The sequence below is a fragment of the Durio zibethinus genome, chromosome 1 (genome assembly GCF_047325235.1).
Source record: "Durio zibethinus cultivar Kanyao isolate XHJ-2024 chromosome 1, ASM4732523v1, whole genome shotgun sequence".
Classification (NCBI taxonomy): Eukaryota; Viridiplantae; Streptophyta; class Magnoliopsida; order Malvales; family Malvaceae; genus Durio; species Durio zibethinus.
The window spans coordinates 11,811,083-11,825,760 of NC_143162.1; positions in this window are offsets into that span (position 1 = coordinate 11,811,083).

Consider the following 14,678-nt stretch of genomic DNA (forward strand, 5'->3'; position numbering starts at 1 on the left):
ATATTTTAATAAAAATATTTTTGCAAGAAATTTATGAAATTTTTCAATAGTTTGGTAGAATTCATAAAAAATTTAAATTCATGAAGAAACATCCAATAATTTGGTAAGATTCATGAATTCATTTTTAGAAACATTTTTTATTATATATTTTTTATTTTTTTATTCTTTTTTTAAAAAATAAAATTTATGAAAGTATTTGAAATAAATCATTTAATTTAGAAACAAGTAGAATAAATTTTAAAAAATCTAAAAAAATAAAACAAGTAAAATGAAATAAATAAAAATAATTAAGAAAAAATATAAAAATAAATAAAAATGTAATTGGAAAATAAAATGAAAAAAGAAAAAGAAAAACCTGTGATCAGGTTGGGTTCAGAAAGTGGGTCAAATGTGGATCTATGTAGGTTGGGACACGAGTTATGCTAAGTGAAACAACATCATTCAGCACTAATATAAAAGTCAAGGTCTTTAACTTTTCTTTAGAATCCTTTAGCCCTCTCTCTCTAGGAGTTTTTTTCTCTGCTTGCTCTCCAGAAACCCTATAACAAGCCACTGACAACTAGGTTTGATCATCAGTTTCTGGAAAACTAGCTGAAATTTGATCGAAAGCTTCAAAATTTGCCAAAACATTCAATTGAAAAATTGAAACTTTCAACCCAAAACCTAGACTTTTCCAAATTTTTTCAAAATTTTCTAGAAATTCCCTAAAATTTTCCAAAAAATTGCCCTCTTTAAGATTTTTCAAAGATTCTTAACAATTTTGTTTTTTTTACCAAACTAAAAAACCCAAATGCTAACTAACCCTAAACAAAATTGACCAAATAGTATCAACCTAAAACCCATACTCTTCTCCCTTTTTCCTTTTTCCCCTTTCTGTGTGATTTTGACATCCTATTTATAGATTGTCTTAGTAGTGATTTTAGGGTTTGAATAGAGTTAATCCAGGCTCAATTCCTGGGACTTATCATGATTAATTAGTTTGAAATCCTTTTCTACCTAATTTTTCGCTCAAAATCCCTAAACTACCAATTTATTCCTTTCTCTTTTTCAGTCCTATCAATGAATTAGATTGTGAATAAAGGAAAGAATGAAAAGAAATAAAAGAAATAAAGTAATAATAATAGTAGTAGTAATAGTAGTAGTAGTAGTAGTAGTAGTACAAAATGGGATTGGGCTAGAGCTTACATTTGATTAATGAATACTGGGCTTAAAGCCCAAATGAAATGAGCCAAAAACCCAAATACGAACCCTTTTGAGGTCTAACAATCTAAAAGAGATCCGAATTGACAAATTAATCGTACTTTGGATAGAAATGGGTGTCTACAATTCTAGTACAAGCTCGAGTGTTATAAGTGCTAGATGTAGACACTCCATTTTTTCTGGCATTTTCCAAGGACAAAAAATGAGGCTTCAGGCCCAATAGGAAAATTTTCAATTTTAATTTGATTTGATTGATTTGATTTTACTTGTTTTAAAAAAAGTAAAAAAAAAGGACAGAAATTAGAAAATGAGTGATTTTGGCTTGATTTATGCAAATCATGTAAAAGAGAAAACTAAAAATCAAATCATAGATTACAAAATAACAATAAAATCATAATCAATTTGATTTATTTTCCAAAATTAAAGGGATTCAATCCCTATAAATAAACAGAAACCACACACAAAAAGAGGGATCATTAAAAAAAAGATATATACAGCAACTTTTCAGAAAAAAGAAAAAGGGGAGAAAAAGATTATACAAAAACTCTAGAAAGAAAAGAGAGAAATTTGTTTAGCAACCAAGAGATTTTAGGTTATGGGTTGAATTTGTTTAGATTTTCTAGAATTGGGATTTGGTGTTTTTGGGTTTGAATTTTTGTAGGGTTTTGCATTATGGGGATTTTTGGGTTTAATTTTCTGAACTTGACCCTCAGTACAACCTGGTTTTGACCTACTCCCCCATCTGTTACACTAAGCCGAGTTGTGCTAGAAATTGAGTTCCAAGCTGTTTGAGTTGATTTGTTCTTGTAACCACCTTCTTCAACTACCAAGCCAAGCCAACTATAGGTAATTTTGCTTTCTTTATATGTTATTTTATTTACTTATTCATTCATTTATTTATTTGTCTATTGTTTTTAATATTCTTAAAAAAACCATTTTTATATAACAAAATAAAAATTTAAATAAAGCCTTACCAATAGATTGTAAGGCAATTATTTTTTAAAAAAATAAGGTTTTACTAATATATTGAAAAATCTTATAATTTTATTTATTTTAAAAATATATATAAATAAAAAAAACCTTACCAACAGATTGGCGAACTTCATAAATTAATTTTTTAAAAAATAAGTTGTTAATAAAATATTTTGTATTTTATTCTACCCAAACTATTGAAAGATTTGCATATTAAATTAAATCTTACAAACTATTAGAAAATTTAATATATTTTTTAAAAAACTATCTTATAATAAAATTTCACCAAATTATTGGTAGATTTGCATCAAAGTAAATGTTAGCAAACTATTGGAAGATTTTACTGATTATTTCTTTAACTAAAATTTAAATGAATCCAACAATGAAGCCTCTTCAGGGTGGTACACGAGTCTCCATGAATACTTTTGAGGTAAAAGAATTACCTTATATTGCTACCAAACTATTGGAGTAATTTTAAGATTAATTTTGAATATTAAATATTTTGGTAAATCATAAATATGGTTAAGACTTGGATAATTTGAAATCAAACTGGTACCATCATTTTATGGGCACTATTAGGGTGTTATAACCTTTCTCACACATAACCACACTCCCAAATCTGAAATCTGATTTCGTGGACTAAAATCTATCATTTAAAGATATCTAAGTTAATCTTGAGACTCTTTTTTAAATAGGCCAGATTATATCAAGTGGCCAATCACACTTTAACCAAAAATAATGGTGATGACTCCTTTAATCCATGTCTAATGGTAAGTTCATAGATCCATACATTATGATAGTTTGGTGACTCCACTGGGAGAATCAAGAGTTAGGCTAATAAATGATTTCTTGTTATCCAAGCTTAACCTAATAGATTTGAGATTTTTTTTTCTTTCATTTTTTGTATTTTTTTTTCATTTATTCATTTTCATATATTTTTCATTCATTTGCACATGCATAACATGAGTTTTATACGCGAGTTCTGTCCTTTAAGAGGGATTAAAGTACTTACGCCTTTATGAAATTTCATGTTTCTGCATAGGCTAGTGAAAAACTTCCACTTAAATTTGACTTTTTTTGCTTGTAGCCTATAATGGGTGAGGATTGGCATGCCTTATTAGTATATAATGAACAATGATGTAAGTGAAAATTTAGGAACCTTTAGACTATCAACTTTTGAACCTAGCATATAAGTAAACCCTAAGGGTCCAAACTTAAGTTAGAGCCATGCCTTCCCTTGTGTTAAAAAATCCTCAATAGGATACATGGTGGGACATTTATTTTGCTTATAAATTTTTATATTTTCTTTGTATACTAACCTTTATGTTTTTTTTTTTGTATATATTATATTGTTCTTTGCATATGTTATGTTTACTAACCCTTTTTTTATTGTATATGTATGCATTTATATTATTAAATCTTTCATGTTGTATTCATGCATCTCTACATTCAATCTCATACATAATCTGATGGTCATATCAACATCACTTTAAATCTGCACCTTACTTATGGAAAATTAAAGTTTAAAGATAGCTTAACTCACTCACCACAACTATAATACCCAAGCTCAAGCTAGAAGAATGGAACAAGACAATGCAATCCACATTGAAAAGTTAGAGAGGGCCTAAAAAAAGCTTAATTGGGAGTTGAGCAAAATTTTAGAAGAGCTAAGTAAGCTAAACAAAAGGAAGACTATAAAGGAAGAGGCTAGAGCTAAATGCCATTTGTTGTAAGATGTTGTTGACCCTTTGTACCTTCTTGGCTATAGCCCATATCGGGCCTAATCCATTCAAGGCACATCACCATAGCAATTCACCTTTTTTATAGGGTACATTTACACAGAAATGCCATCTACCCTAATTCAAAGGCAATTTCAAAGTTTTGCTAATCTTGTCTTCTCTGAAAAAGTAATAGTGCTAATCCTAATCCTTTAACTTAGATGACCTCAAATAGAATAAGAAGCTAAAATTAAAAGTGGATAAAAATTTAGAGAACTCAAAGTCTAAACATAAGATGAACTTACTATAAAAGAGATTACGAGCCATCACAGGTATAAACTTTTATGGCTCCATGGATGCTATCGATCTTTGCTTGATCCTAGATGTTGTAATCCTGCCAAAGTTCAAGGCCCCTGAGTTTGAAAAGTACAATGGTACTAAGTATTCGATCACACATGTCATTATGTATTGTCGACAAATGGTTGCCCACGTTAGTGATGAAAAGCTACTCATGTATGTGTTCCAAAATAACCTTATTGGGTCTACTGTAAGATGGTATGTTCAGTTAGACAAAAGCCATATTCAAACATGGAAGGATTTGATCCATTTATTTATTAAACAGTATTGCTACATCATAGACTTAGCTTTTGATCGACTTTCTTTACAAAGTACGGAGAAAAAGGCACTAGTATTTTTCAAAGAATATGCCCAACAATGAAGGGATATGGCTACTCAAGTTCAACCTCTTTTGACTGAGAAAAAATGATCGTATTGTTCGTTAGCACTCTAAAAGCACCTATTATGAAAAAATGATAGGGAATAAAACAAAAAACTTTACTGACAGGGTGATCTAAAGGGAGATTATTGAAAATGACATCAAGAGTGGCAAGTTTGAGGAAGAAGAGGCTAGTAGTATAAAAAAATGTCGGATGCCTAAGAAAGAAGAAGTCGAAGGCCAAGTGGTGAGTTTTGAGAAGCAACAATTTAGAAATCATGCTTCATATCCACCATATATTGATCTCGCTTACTACTTGACTGTCAATACGTGAGTTTTAAGGCATTACAATCAAGCAAGTAGCTTGAGAAGATCTAAAGGCAACCAAGAGAAAGCTCATATTGATCCTATCCTCATAACCTATGCTGAGCTATTTTCAAAGTTGGTCAAGAATGACTTAGTATCCCCAATTTTTTTAGAACCATTGAAACTACCCTATCCCAAATGGTACAATGTTAATGCCATATGTGACAGTCATAATGAGAATGTGGGTCACTCCATAGAAACATGCTTTTTTTTTTCAAATATAAAGTGCAAAGTTTGATCTGAGTAGGCTTGATAGCTTCAACGAATCAGGATAATTGAATGTCAATAAAGACTTTTTACCAATCACCTAGGGCAATGATTTTGAGAAGGTTAATCGAAACTGTTTATCATTTTAGGATTTCTTGAGAATATGAATCTCTTTTTTATCATTTTAAAAGTGACAGATTTGATGCATTTTTATGCCATTTTCTCTTTTGTGTGAATTACCATTACATACTTTTACCTTCTCACATCTTTTCATTATATTCATTTTTTTTTATTTTGAATAATGAATGTTCAGACAATTATGACAATAATTCAAGATTCGATTTTGAAAACATCATTCTTAATGATATGATTGATAAATTGATATTGTTGATTCATTGGGACTACTGAATAAAAAAAGATAACTCTGGTGAAAATTTAACTTATTGAAAGGTTAAAGTGATACAATACATGATTATTGCAATTGTTCATTCACAAGTATGTTCTTAGTCAATAAATGTTTCTCATTGAGAGTATTCATGTTTGAAATGATAAGTGGCCATCTTTCTTCTACCTTTCACAAAATGAGTAAAATTATCTTTTACTATCCCATTTGAGCCTATTGAGATTTCTTTTGAGAAACCATAACCAAGGATCACCTCGATATTGGGGGTAAAATTTGATAATTTTGTTTCAAAGGCAAAGCCCTTTTGTGCTCAAATTCCTTTTAAAAAAATGATGAAAGGAAAATAAGAAAAAAAAAGAAAAAATGAAAGAGAAATTGATGGGGCAAAATGCCAATGTGCTCCACATGAAAAGAAATGGTTCTAGGTTTGATAACCTTTTAAATACAATTTGGGTCAATTTATCTATATCTTTCGTAACCCTTACCCTAGCCTACATTACGTCTCTTAAAAGTTTATTTTGATCGAATGTGAATACTCGAATTGAAGAATCATGAATTGAACTAAGATAGATTTGTCAATGGATTGTTTAGGATTTTGATCAAAGTATCACTGATGGATAAAAAAAAAGAAAAATGAAAAGAAAAGATGAGAAAGAGGTATGCAAAAATAAAAAATAAAAAAATAAAACAAACAAAAAGCACAAAAAAAAGAGAAAAAAGAGAAAAAAGAACGACTTAAACTGAAAACTTGAAAGGGTGGTTTAAGTAAAGATGGAAACTTGGAAAAACAACTTCATGTGAGGATCCCTAAAATAAGTATGATGATTAGCTCAAAGATCGAAGATACTGATGGAATGTGTTTTTGAAAGGGGATTATGAGTTTAAGTTCAAAATTGTTTGAACAGTCATTATTTTGGATATTGATATCCCAATTTTACAATCACAACATTTTGTTTTCATTCATCTTTGAGTTGTTCTTGACCATACCCTTTTTTTTTTCAATAATAAAGACCTATTTTTCTTATTCTTTACCAAGTGTACATCCCCTGAATGAATCAAGAAAATGTGTTTTTCATTTCCAGTGTTAAATATGAATGATGATAAATAAATGAATGAAAATGTTCGTAAAAGATTTTTCATTCTTTTGAAAGAAATCTAAGATGAAATGAGTGAAAGAAGCTTGAGAAAATTATTTAAAAGGGACAAACAAGGTGACCTAATGATGAATTTAATGATAAATTGGTTGACATGATCTGTGAATTGTGACCAGATGAGGAGAATGACATGGATTAGTTAATAGAATTTGTTTTATGATTGTTAGTACTGAGAAGTTAAGAAGGAATGGTGGAGTCTTGAGAACTTTATTCCCATAATTAGAATTTCATGACATTGATTTAGGGACATTTCATTACATATATTGTGATAATTGAATTTGCATCATTGTTGGGGCATACTTTTGCATCATGTAGAGAACATTCAAATTATAGTAGGACATTGGCATTTGTAACATTTAGTGAGAATCTGGATTAGGGCATTTGTTGGATTTAGAAGGCATTTGCATTATTAGCATGACATTTGTTTTTGTGGCAAAAAATATTTGACTTTTGATTTCTTGAATGATGAGGATCTTTCATTTTTGGATAAGGAAAATTTCCAAACTTCTAAAGTTTTAAAGCCTTGGTTTAAAAGAACTTTTTGGATGTGAATCCCAAAAATTTTCGGATGAGAATCTTTGAAATTTGGGCTTTTGCAAGTAAATTGTAAAATTTTCGATGGGAATCTTTAAGTTTTTCAAATAAAAATCTTTGACTGTTGAATGTGAATCTCTAAAATTTTTCAATCTTTGAATTCAAAAGGTGAGCCTCAAAACTTTTGTTGCGAATCCATGAATTTGTTTATATGAAACTTTAATTCTTTTGAATGCAAAATTTTTAATACAATTTGCGAATCTTTGCAATGATGAAAATTCTTGCGAACATGAAATTCTTACAAACCTAAAACTCTTGCGAAACTTGGAATTCTTGCAAACTTTTGCAAATTTTGAAATCTTTACGAATTTTTTGTGAAACTTGGAGTATTGGGATCTTTTAACTTTTGTTGTGAAACCGTGCAAATCTTTGAATTTCCAAATTATGAATCGTTGGATTTCAAGCTGAAATTTTGAATTTTATTTTTTCGACTTGCAATTCAATCCCTGTCACTTATCTTCGACCTTGGTTTAGTCCAGATCATTTATTTTTTGACCTATGGTTTAATCTTGTTGACTCATCTTCAATCTCGATTCGACCCAAATCATTTATTATTCTGACTTGCGATTCAGTCCTAATTGCTCATTTTTTACCTTGACTCGATCCATGTCATTTTTTTTTTACCTGCAGTTCAATCCCAATCACTCATCTTTGATCTTGGTTCATTCCAGATCATTTATTTTTTGACCTATGGTTCAATCCCGGTTATTCATCTTTGATCTTGATTAAGCCTATATCATTTATTATTCTAACTTGTGGATCAGTCTCAATCATTCATCTTCGACCTTAACTCAGTCTAGGTCATTTTATTTTTTGACCTACAGTTCAAACCTAGTCATTCATCTTTGACCTTGGCTCGGTCCAATCGTTTTGTTTTTTTGACTTGCAATTCAATCTTGGTCACTCGTTCTCAATGTCAACTTGATCCAAATTGTTTTATTTTTTCAACCCACGGTTCAATCTTTGTTGCTTATTTTTTTTATCTCAGCTTGATCTAAATCATTTATTTTTCAAACTTGTAGTTCAATCTCGATCACTCGTTCTCGATCTTAGCTCATCCAAAATGTTTTATTTTTTAGACTTGCGATTCAATCCTTGTCGCTCAATTTTAATCTTGGCTTGGTCTAGATTTTTTTGATTTTTTAGACTTGCAATTCAATTTTTTTTTGCTCAGTTTCGATCTTGATTTGATCCAGATCATTTTATTTTTTAGACTTGCATTTCAATCCTGGTCACTCAGTTTCGATTTTAGTTCAATCTAGATCCTTTTATTTTTTAGACTTGCAGTTCAATCCTGGTCACTTAGTTTTAATCTCGGCTTGGTCTAGATCATTTTATTTTTCAAACTTGTGGTCAATCCCAATCGCTCAATTTCAATCTCGACCTGATCCAAATCATTTTATTTTTTTGACTCATAATTTGATCTCGATTATTCATCTTCGACCTTAGCTCGATCTAGGACATTTTAGTTTTTTTTACCTACGATTCCATCTCGGTCATTCATCTTAGACTTTGGCTCAATCTAGGTCAATTTATATTTTTGACCTACGATTCAATCTTGGTCACTCATTTTCAACCTTAGCTCGGTCAAAGTCATCTTATTTTTTTAACTTGCAATTCAATCTCGATTAATCATTTTTTACTTTGGCTCGATCCAAGATATTTATTGTGATTCAATTTCACTTACTCATTTTTTACCTTGGTGCGGTTTAGGTTATTTAATTTTTTGACTCACGGCTCAGTCCCGGTCATCTTCATTTTGGCACACCTCGTTCATTTTCAACTTTTATGCAGTTTAGTCATATTCACATTCTAATTTGACTTTATTTAAATCATTTTAACTTTGAATTTTGATTTGATTTTTCAACTCAAATAAAATAGATGTCTTTTGTTTTTGTACAATTCCTATTTCACAAAAACTATGCAAAGAGGGGTAACCGTGACACTCTATTTAGTCTAGGATTTTTTTGAGACAAAAAATGAAGCTTCAAGCCCAACAAAAAAATTTTCAATTTTAATTTGATATGATTTGATTTTACTTGTTTTCAAAAAAAATAAAAAAAAGAGAAAGAAATAAAAAAAATGAATGATTTTGGCTTGATTCATGCAAATCCTATAAAAGGGAAAACTTAAAATCAAATCACATATTACAAAATTGTAATAAAATCATAATCAATTTGATTTATTTTCCAAAATTAAAAGGGATTCAATCCCTATAAATAAACAGAAACCATACATAAAAAAAAAGGATCATTAAAAAAATGATATATATAAAAACTCTTAAGAGAAAAGAAAAAAAAGAGAAAAAAATTATACAGAAAACTTTCGAAAGAAAAGAATGAAATTTGTTTAGCAACCAAGAGATTTTAGGTTATGCACTTGATTTGTTTAGATTTTCTAAAATTGGGATTTAGTGTTTTTGGGTTTGAATTTTTATAGGGTTTTGCATTCTAGGGATTTTTGGGTTTAGTTTTCTAGACTTGACCCTCAGTGTAACCTAGTTTTGACCTGCTCCCTTATCTGCTGCACTAAGTCGAACTGCACCAAAAGTTTAGTTCCAAGCCGCTTGAGTTGATTTGTGCCTATAATCACCTTCTTCAACTGCCAAAACAAGCCAAGCCAACTACAGGTAATTTTGCTTTTCTTTATATGTTATTTTATTTACTTATTCATTCATTTATTTATTTGTCTATTGTTTTTAGTATTCTTAAAAAATATATTTTTATATAACAAAATAAAATTTTAAATAAAAACATTACCAATAGATTGGAAGGTAAGCATTTTTTAAAAAAATAGGTTTTACTAACATATTAAAAAACCTTATAATTTATTTATTTCAAAAATATATATAAATAAAAAAACCTTACCAACAGATTGGAGAACTTCATAAATTAATTTAAAAAAAACTATTGTTAATAAAATATTTTGTATTTTATCCTACCTAAACTATTGGAAGATTTGTATCTTAAATTAAATCTTTCCAAACTATTGGAAGATTTAATATATTTCTAAAAAACAATCTTATAATAAAATCTTATCAAACTATTAGGAGATTTACATCAAATTAAATCTTACCAAACTATTGGAAGATTTTACTATTTATTTTTTTAACTAAAATTTAAATGAATCCGACGATGAAGCCTCTTCATGGTGGGACATTAGTCTCCATGAATACTCATAAAGTGTGATAATTATCTTAAATTGCTACCAAATTATTGGAGTAATTTTAAGATCAATTTTCAATATTAAATATTTTGGTAAATCATAAATATGGTTAAGGCTTGGACAATTTGAAATCAAAGTGCTATTATGCTTTGGATGGGCACTGTAAGGGTGTTATAACCTTTCTTACGTGTAATTGCATTTTCGAATATGAAATCTGGTTTCGTTGACTAAAATCTTCTATTTAAAGATACCTAAGTCAATCTTGGGACTCCTCTTTAAATATGACAGTTTCGATCAGGTGGCCAATCACACTTTAACCAAAAAGATTGGTGGCGACTTCTTTAATTCATGTCTAGCAGTAAGTCCATGGATCTATACGTTATGACATCAGAGTTAATTGATCTTTTTTCCTAAGATGCATTATCCTTGAACCTTTTATTAATTACCAAAAGTTAGAAATGCATGATATGAATTCTATTGTTAAAACTTTCAAAAATATCCTTTTGCTTTGAAGGTTTGACAAAAATATATTCACAATCGCCATTCCTTTTCTTTAGCTGGCATGAAAAATAATGAATTGAAACAAATGATGTATGACATGCAAGTAAAATTTTATTATTATTAAGAATGAGCTCAAATTCCCTCCTATATTCAAGTCAGGCTATATAAAGACATTCTTTTAACTCAAAATTTTGATGAAAGAATATTTACAACCATCTTTCTTTTTCATAGGCTCCTTTAAGTGTACCATTATTTAAACAAAAAGAAATGTAAATAGAGACATCCATTTATAGAAAATTCAAGTTAAGAGAGCTTTTCACTCATTCCCAAAACTTTCAAGTTTATACATTAAGAACCATCTTAAGACTAGGGTTATAAAGTGCCAAATTTACTCATACTTCCCCTTGTCTCGTCTAAGAAAACCAAAAGAAATTGACCATGATTGTTGGTGGGGATAACCCTTTACTTTAAAGGTTTTACTTTCTATTCATTATCTTGGTCAAGTTTATTATTGCCTACAGCATTACTTGTTATTTTGGTGTAGATTGATGAAGGATTTTTGTAAACAATTGGCTTCATTTCGACATCAAAACTCAAATATATGACTTTTATCAATCCTTGTACATTGTATTTCAAATGTGATTAGTCTTCAAGAGAATGACTCATAATGCCAAAATAATATTCACATCGGGCATTGGGGTTACACCATTTTGGGATAAGGTGGTTTGAAGGGTTTAATAAGGACAAGGGCAATGAGGTAGTTTTTCAGGAGCAGTGGGTATAAATCTGTGTAAGACATGGGTATTGGGTCAATAAAGTTTTTTCCTTTGGTGTTAGTGGTGTGAGAATTTTTTTATTCTATAGTTGGATTGGTTTACTAGAAAAATGGTGGAATAGTTGGTCTTGGAGTGAATTGGGAAAAGGTTAGAAATTTGGTTGAAAAGGTGGTGATTTGTTAGTATGTTGAACAAGTGATTGTGAAATGTGAGGTGGTGGACATGAATTCAAGTGTGGAATCCTCAGAAGTTGCATGAAATTTAGGGGCCTAATCCTAGGTGCTTAGAAAATGGTCAAAAACAGTCATGAAAAGGATTTAAGTGTAGGTTTGGAATTGGGATAGTTGGTAAGGGTTGTTTAAAGCCAAGTGACCCTATCTTGGAAATACTTTTGAGTTCAGTCATTTGTGTGGCCAATTCACCCATTCTTATTTTGAGCTTGCCCAAACTTTGGTCACTATTCAGATAATTCAATTCCTTAGTATGCTCGAGAAAAGTACTGAAACCAATAGGAGCCAATTAATCTTGATTGATGGAATCGAAAGTGACAATGACCCTTGAGTAGTAACAAACTTAACCTTATCACTACCTTTAACCATTTCTATCAATTGAGCGATCTGTTGTTTCATCTCCCTAAGCTTGTGCCAAAATTCCTCTTGATTAAATTCAATGCACTAATTTTTACTACCAATTAATCTCTTATTTTTTCCATTCTAATTCCCACCAAGATAGACATTTTATTCCAGAACTTAGATTGAAATTCCTATATTATTACCCTTATTGAATTAATGTGACAAAACAATTTTTAACTTTTATGGCACACCAAGCATGTTTATGAATATAATGATGATGCCTAAAGAATGTCATGAAACATCAAAATGCCTAAAATAATGAATTTTCATATGTATAGCTCCAAATGATAAAAATTTCATCATCTATGAATGTGTATGCAAGGAATGTAATATTATGTTACAAGGATGGTGGAATACAAAATGCAATGCATGTTCTACAAAACCCTACCATTCATGAATCCTTGTGCATGAAATGCAACAACATACTATATGAGTGACAAGATATATACCTATGATAAATGCCACTTACTTGTATGAAATACATGGACTTACCATATGTATGAGATATGTCTACATGGAAAGCAATGCATGTGTTGTGCTGGCTTAATAAGGTTGACATTGCCTTAAGATATGCAATGAGATAGAGTGCATGCATTATCTATTAAGATGTGTATGGGATGCATGTATCAAGTGCATGAAATGGAATGGAATACATGTGCTATTTATTGATGTGGATGAGATGAAATGCGTGTATTATCTTATTATAATGAAAATGAGATAAGGTACATGTATTATCTTATTATTTTCATAATTTAAAAAAATGATAAAAATATATGTAAAAAGATCAAATGAAAATATGAAAGATGAAACAATATTTAAACTTAAAATTCTCTTTTTTTTTTCTTTTCTTTTTCTTAGTAAAAAGAAAAAATTCATGAACACACATTTTTATTACATAGAATAACTAGATTCGAAGATTTTTCTCTTTCATTACTTTTTATTTGGCCAATAAACAAAGAATTCAAGAAAAACCTTTTATTTTTGTTTGAAATTTTTGGGTTTTTTTTTTTTTTGGATAATGATGAAAAGAAAGGAAAAATTTTTTTCCTCATTTTACTTTAAAAAATTTCTTGAAATACAAAGTTTGGTTAACCACAAAATAAATGAACTAAATGTCAAAAGAAAATTTACTTTTTTATTCAAGAAAATGTTTTTCTTTTATTATTTCTTCTTTTTTAAAATTTTAATGCATATTTGGGTTATTTCTATAAAAAGGTTGGCAACGCTTTATCGAAGGTTGGTATCCTAAGGCTCATTATATGCTAAGTGAGGATTTGTTTGACTAAAGGTTCCTGAATTGTTCCTCCCTAGCGTCCACACAAGACTAGTAAGGCACACTTATCCTCATCCATTATAGGCTACAAACGGAAAGGGTTTAATTCGAGTGAGAGTATTTCACTTACCATTATAGATGTTATCATCTAACAAAAGCATAAATACTCTACTCCCTCCTAAAAGGGACAGAGCCTGGATATAGAGCTCACGCATGATATGAAATGTGTCATTGTGTGTGTAAGAGAAAATGACATTGCAATTTCTATTCCACATGCCCCACAATATATTAAGAATAACATATATAAAAAATAAATAATGGATAAATGACATAATTTAAATGAAATACATGTAAATTTTTTATTTCTATTGTTATTTAAAAAAACATAAAATCAAAATCAAGCAAATTAAAGATAAATACCAATTAATACTATTAAATCAAAATTAAGGATAATACATAATTAATTTTTTTTTGGCTTGACTCTATAAAAAATTGATATCCCTAGTGAAGTTGCTAAGCTATCGTAATAGTTTTGGAAACTGCTCTACGACTTTGAAAATAAGAAAAATGAGTTACCACCAATCTTTTTTAGGTAGGTGTGATTGGCTATCTATTAAAACTTATCTTTTTAACAAAATTTTAAAATTAATTAAAACTTTATTAAAAAGATAAATTTTGGGTATGTGAAAATAGTTTAGGTTTGGAAGTCAATTTTGCATAGGGAAGGATTATCACCCCTACAGTGTCCATTTAAAATAGTACTAATTAATTATGTGTTATCCTTTGATTATGACTAAAATGGTCTTAATTTCGATAATTAAAATTTAATTTTTTTAATTTTCTTCATTGTAAAAAAACATATTTATTATTTTTTAGTATTTTTTTATTTTTGAAAAATAAATAAGAACCTTGCATATTGAAAAATTTTCAAATATATTCCAACACTTTGGCAATATTAAGATGAATTTTTTCACCTAAAAAAATTTTAAGAATCGCTACTCG